Source organism: Triticum aestivum, chromosome 4A, assembly GCF_018294505.1.
Source record: "Triticum aestivum cultivar Chinese Spring chromosome 4A, IWGSC CS RefSeq v2.1, whole genome shotgun sequence".
Classification (NCBI taxonomy): Eukaryota; Viridiplantae; Streptophyta; class Magnoliopsida; order Poales; family Poaceae; genus Triticum; species Triticum aestivum.
In genome coordinates, this window is record NC_057803.1 from 336,908,400 (window position 1) to 336,915,264 (window position 6,865).

Consider the following 6,865-nt stretch of genomic DNA (forward strand, 5'->3'; position numbering starts at 1 on the left):
CCATATACGTATTGCCTAGCTTGCCTTCCACGCCAAGTAGAGTCCCATCCGGACATGCGACGAAGTCTTCAATCTTGTATCTTCATAGTCTAACAGTCCGGCCAATGGAGATAGTCCGGCTATCCGGAGACCCCCTAATCCAGGACTCCCTCAACGAGGATTTTACCGTGCATTATAATAATGGAAACTACAACGGGTGAAGACTCCGAAGATTAGGAGAATTTGAAGGCCGTGTAGAATTTTCCAGACTATTGAAGCTGTCAATACCGGGATCAAGGTGTATCGGAGAAAGACTGAAACAAGGAGTGTGAAAACTCGAAGTTTTGAAAACCCTAAGGCAGGAGATATCAACTATGGAATGATAGCTCATGGAAATGACAAGAGTAGAAACATGGTTATCCGTGATGTCATTGCCCACTTATGCTATTTGTCACCGGGCTGAGTTAAGCAGACATTTCTTCGGAAGGATTGGATGGAAGAAGGCTGATGGAGCACCTATCAGTAAAATGAAGTTTTAACCTTAGCTGGTGTATCGCCAGAATCTGGAGTAATACATCGAGAAGTTTAAGATGGAGTTGTAGGAAGCTGTATATGACAAGGAATCATTTCGTGAAGAACTCAAAACCCAGTAGCTGAAGGTAGCCAAGCTGGAGGAGCAAAACCTCGAGATACCAGAGACTTGTCAAGAACTGAAGGATAGTACGACCATGGTTCATGCCAAGGATGTTGAAACCCAAAAGTTGGAACGCCACTCCAGAAATATTAAAGGATGTCACGAGAGACTTCGCGTCAACAGAGATGATCTGGCAAAAGAACTTGAGAAGGACAAGCATGATCGGAAGAAGCCCATCAGAGATATGAACAAATCTGGAAGAGTTTGGCGACGTTGAAGATTTATTGACCTTTAGAAGACCAAACCCCTGTTATATACCTACGTTAGATGCAACGATTGTGAGCTGTCATTTGTTTGATGTTTTTCCGACAGCCACAGCAAAATCTCTCTTTTCAAAACCATTGTTTGTATTGTGTGCATCCCTCTCCCTCTCTCTTATCTTACCCCAAACCCACATGGACCCAATAGAGGATGAATGGAGATGAGCTTGTATTTTCTGGACCGATGAGTCAGTTGGAGACAGACCGATGGATTCAGAACATGGAGGATCACATGGAGAATAACCCTATAGTTGGAAATGATATGACCCAACATGCTCTTTAGTGCTTTGAAAGAGGTGCTGCTACTTGGTGGAGGATGTACCAAACCATGAATGGATGGCAAGGAGTAACCACTTGGAGAGAATTAAAGTTGACTCTGCAAAGATCTCACCTTGTGTCCCCGAAGTTGAAGCCTTAAGGAAAGGATATGAGGAAACCTTGTGCATGCAAGATTTGTCGACAAATAGGACACGCCCATAAATAACACAAGGATGAATGCCCTAATTGTGAAGGAAGTCATCCAGTTGAAGAATTCCCAAATAGGCAGATTACTTGTTTCTTGTGTGAAGGGACCACCCATTATCCTACTTAGTGTCACATATACCCCATGGTATGAAGAACCATACAACATAAGAAAGAAGTAAAGAAAGGAGCCCTTGTGGAAATATTGGAAGAACTAGTGATGAAGGAAGATGTGGAGGACACACCTAAAGAGGACCCGAGTAAACCCTGCACTAAGTCTTGCTATTCATGTGGAGAAGAAGGACACGTCTCCCAAAATTGTTTGAATGGGGATCTAGTAGAATTCCCGACGGAGGAAGTAGAGTATGACCCAGAAGAAATAGAATCCATGATTGAAACGGAAAAGTCCAGAAAGAGAAGTAGATTGGATACTAGGAAGGACCTGAGTCATAACACCTATTACAGGTGCAAGCAGTCAGGGCACTACCTCAGCAGTTGCCCAAAAAGGAAACCTCGAGACTTGCCAGAAGTAATATGTTTTCATTGTAATAGAGCAGGGCACTTTGCTAGAGGATGCCCCAAGGAGAAGGAGACTTGTGCTAGATAGTGAGTTTGCAACAAAAGAAATGGAGTAGTAGAAGTGAGAACATTTTCTTTTATATTGAGGTGTTGAGTTGAGACATGTAATGGAAAAGCGAGAGATTGTCATCAATTGAGAGTGAATAAAGTTAGCATCGTTGGTACTGATATGGATTTTATGAGTTATTACTCTATGAAGAAGGATTTTGACCATTTCTGAGGATATGAGAAATATGGTCGAGGGAAGATTTGTGCATTTTAAGGGTGGTAGTACCCTATAAGAACCCTTGACACCTGGAAAAGATAAGGATACTCCACTGAGTGGATTTCGGACAAAATGAATACAAGTTTTGTCTCGATATGTGTGATACCCCAAGAGTGTGTGGGATGAAGTTGGAGACCGTCAGTTGTTTGGACCAAATGTTATCAAGGAGTCAAAGTAGAATGTTAAGTTGATTCGAGATAGACTGAAGGTAGCTCAGACCAGGCAGAAGAATTACGCAGACTAAAAAACGCAAGGATGTAGTCCATGAGATTGGAGACAGAGCATGTCTTCGTGTGACCCCTCTGCGAGGAGTTAAACGAGTTGGAGTTAAGGGAAAGTTAGCCCCGAGATTTGTAGGACCATACCGAGTTTTAGATCGTATGGGAGAAGTGGCCAACAAGTTGGAGTCACCCGAAGGACTGTCAGGATTTCATGATGTGTTTCACGTTTCCCAGTTGAAGAAATGGCATGCAGAGATGGCCAATATTCCCTTGTAAGGACGCTTGACCCTGGAAAGGATAATGATGTTCCATGAAGTGGAGTATGGACTCCATAAGTATAAGTTTATATCTCGGTATGTGGGATATTCCACGAGGATGAAGAGATAAATTACTATTGGATATAAAGGAGGTATGATGTCAGAAATATGGATCAATGGAAGCTCCATGATGAGTCTGAGTAATCATGTCCTAGTTTGGTGCCAATAGAAGGAAGGAAGACAATACAATTGGATGGATTTTAAGTATGCTAGGAAGCTGGAAGTTGGATGTTGGAATAATGATAAGTTGCCCAGAGGATAAGTTCAAGGTTTAGAAGTGATGAGATGGGCCATAACCCACAGGCCCCGGGACCTGGCAAGAAGCAAGCACACTCTTGCTGGAGGAAAAATCCTGGAAGAGGATATGCCCTTATCGATATACAATCTTATAGGAGTAACGCAAAACCTGAGAGTTGTGAAGGAACGATAGATGGTTGTTTGGCTTGCAGAATCTATGGATTTATCCGAACTTGGTTCGTCGACAAGAGAAATTCTGCAATGCTTGTGAGGATGACCGAGTGTTAGAATGCGAGATTCACTAAAGCATATACAGGGTAATGATTTGGGTGCGGGATGGATTGATCACCATACCGACTTACTCTTACTATTCGCCTTGCTATATGGGATGGTAAATCTGAGTGACTTACCTATAGTAGAGAGACGACAATCAAAACCCTGTTTAAACCTTAGAATGGTATAGCAATTTTTCCCTTGTACAAGGCAGCTTTTGCCAACCGTAGGTTATACGGTGAGGATCAACCCAGAACCATTTCCTGCAGGAGAAACCATAAATTGTTGACCACCATGAGATATCGATTAGTTGTTTAGTACTAGCGCCAGACCCGTCAGGTAAGAAGACACAGTCTCGGAATAACCTTACCAAGATTAAAGGACAAAAGAATTGAGGAAAAGGTTATGTCGTTACCGGAAGAGCCCAGAGAAAGGAATTATACTGAAGATCTGAGAAGACCGGCCCTGTCAAGAATAAGGATGGAGTATATGAGTATTGATGGGACCGTAACAATGTTTCTAAGGGTGGTAGCACCCGAGACCCCGGAAGACGATCGATGGATTTTGAGAAGACCCCGAACCTAACCTATTTCTTTCTAGCCTCTTCGAATCTCGAGGACGAGATTCATTTTAAGGGTGGTAGGTTTGTAACATCCCAAAATTCTAAATTTTGAAATGTTATAATAAATAGATAGATTTGATTGATTGTCTGAAAGTGAGTGAATTCGAAACTTTTCTGAAAGTTAAATGAGAGGGAATAAAAGGACTTTCCCAAACTTTCATATTTGCTTTCTGATCTCCATGAATTCAAATTCTTTTCAAATACAAAACCCTTGAGCGAAGATGATATGACTTCTTCCATTTAAATTAAATGAAAGGGTATTTGAAAATAATTGAATTTCATTTTGGAAATATTTCAATTCATAAACTTCATGCAGCTCAATGATTTTCATCAGAGAAGATAAAATGACTTCTTCAAATTATATGAAATATGAGTTGGGAGTTTCAAAAATTAAATTCAAAGTTCTTTTGAATTTACTTTCAATTTGGAGTTATTTGAGTTTTATTCAAATTATTTTTCTCCAAAAATAAAATATATGGAAATTAGGGTAACATGATCCCCTACAACAGAAAATTGGAGAGAAATAAATTTGAAATCATTTTGATATTTTTAAAATGATTTTTATTGGATATTATTAGACCAGTAGCACTCTTTGAATTATCTAAATTTTTGTGGATTTTATTTGCCATTATAAAAATGTTCACGTCGTGGAAAATCTTTTTCTGAAAATTTTGATATATAACATGCCTATATAAAGTTTTTATTTTATTTTTGTTATTCGGTTTTCCTTCTGTTTCTATTAAAAAACTGTGCGTGCGGCCCTTATTTATTTATCGCCTACATGCGCAGTATAGTAGCTTCTGGCGCCCTATTGTTTTTTTCTCTTAAATAGGCCACGCCCAACCAGCCTTTTCCTTTTCAGATTTTATTTTCCTTTGGCAAAAAAAATGCAGCACGTAAGTGCGCGGCCGGCCGATGGGCTTTAGGCCGTGCGAGGCGCTTAGCTCTTCTCCTCTGTTTCGTTTATTTTGGTCTTATATTTAGTCCCACATTGCCTAGCCTTTGACCTCTAAGCCTCTTTTCCACCAATAAATATAGACCTATAGAGCCTCCAATAAATCATCTGATTCAAGTTAAATTAATATTTTGGTTTGACTAGATTCTTTAAAGAAAAATATTTTTCTCCTCTCCGAAGCGACTTTTGGAAATTGTCTCCTCTCTTCGAAGTCATCTTTTCTCTGTCTTATAAAGGTATCTTTCTTTGTTTTTTTTCTTCTTATACTTCCGTAGTTTATTATTTTTTAGACTAATACGATAGAATAATTAGATTATCAATTATTCTACGTATTTATACATTAGCCCCTAGCCGTAGCAATTTTTCTTCCGTAAAACAGCTTGGCCTTGATTTTTCAAATAGCCATAACTTTTCACTCGTTTATCCAAATTAGATGAAACCAGCGCCTATAGCTTCGTCTTGTTTTCACCTATGCAGTGAACCTCTCACATCGACTGTTTGAAATTTTCAAATTTCGAAATTTGTTTAGATTCATATTCAAAGTTCTTTTGAACATAACTTGAGTTCTATAACTCTGATTTAGTTGATTCTTTTTGCAAATCGAAGCTCTTGACCTAAACCTTCTGATAAGGCCAAATTCATATAATTTTGGTACTGTTAGAAATTGTTTTATGTTTGAAGACTTATTTGCTTGGTTTTGGTGTTTTCCGATTCGTCTTCTTCGTTCTTCCCGATCTTCTGAGTGATTGCTTATGTGTGGTTACTATTGCTTGCTCCCGATAGATTGAACAGAGTGTGACGAGTAGAACTATCAAGAGTTTTGAGTGTGAATCATCTTCATCAACATTGCAGGCAAGTTCACACTTTGATTGTATCCCTTTATCACCTAGTTTTTATGCATTAGTTCCAATCCTCAAACATTGCATGGTTAAGATGTCATTAACATGTGGGTTGGGAAGTAGCTGATGAGGTAGAACCTATTACCCTGTTACATTTAAACCCTTGGGAGTTACTTACGAATTGCTTATACTGCTATGCTATGCTCGTAGACGTGGTTTGGGTGAGTGAAATCCATGACAGATGTGAGATTGTTAATTAATGGTTCAACTTAAGGTGGCAACTTAAATACACATCTGGGTGGATTGAGGCACCTGGAGTACCTAGTGTTGCCTGTATTTTTAGAAATCCCGGAGTACCCGTGTGATCTTCCTATGGACCGCCAACCAGACTCAAAGGGATCATAAGATTATTCATGCTAGAAACTTCCGTGTGCAGCCATAAGCTATTATGGGCTCTAGCATAGTTGAGTAAGTTACGTGAAGCTCTTGAAGAGGAAGATCAGCAGGTAGTGGGATGTAGGTTTGGTATGGTGTGTCCGGAGTAGAGAGTTAATGTTTCTGAAAGACTGTGTCTCGGTCATCTATTTGTCAAACACCTTGTAGTGTGAGAAATCCAACGGAAGCGATAGAGTCTTGTGGGGAAAAGTGCCCAAACCTCTGCAGAGTGTACAAACTAATCATGGTTAGCCGTGTCCCCGGTTATGGACAATCTTGAGTATCTGGTCCTTGGATTATCCTGATGGTCTCAACACGTTACTTAAATAATTTATTGGGTTAATGATTATTATTTTGGGATTGAGTTGGAGGAACATTATCAATATTTTCAACCAACTTTGTAGCTAAATAAAATATATTCCGTTGCAGTAGGGAAAAATTGGCTTTACGCAAAAACATTATAACCATAGAGCTTTTCCACCAGCCATATATGCATGTAGTGATAGCTATTATTCATTACTATCCTATGGTGTGAATTTACCAGTACATTCAATGTACCGACCCTCTATGGCTGCAACATCTCATGTTGCAGGACTTCTTACGACGAGTAAGTGATACGTTAGGGTTACGATTTCTACACACAACTTTGCCGTTGGTGTTGATGGGAATCCACAACCTTGTTTTTACTTCCGCTATTTGGATTGAGGTAATAGTATTAACGTTACAT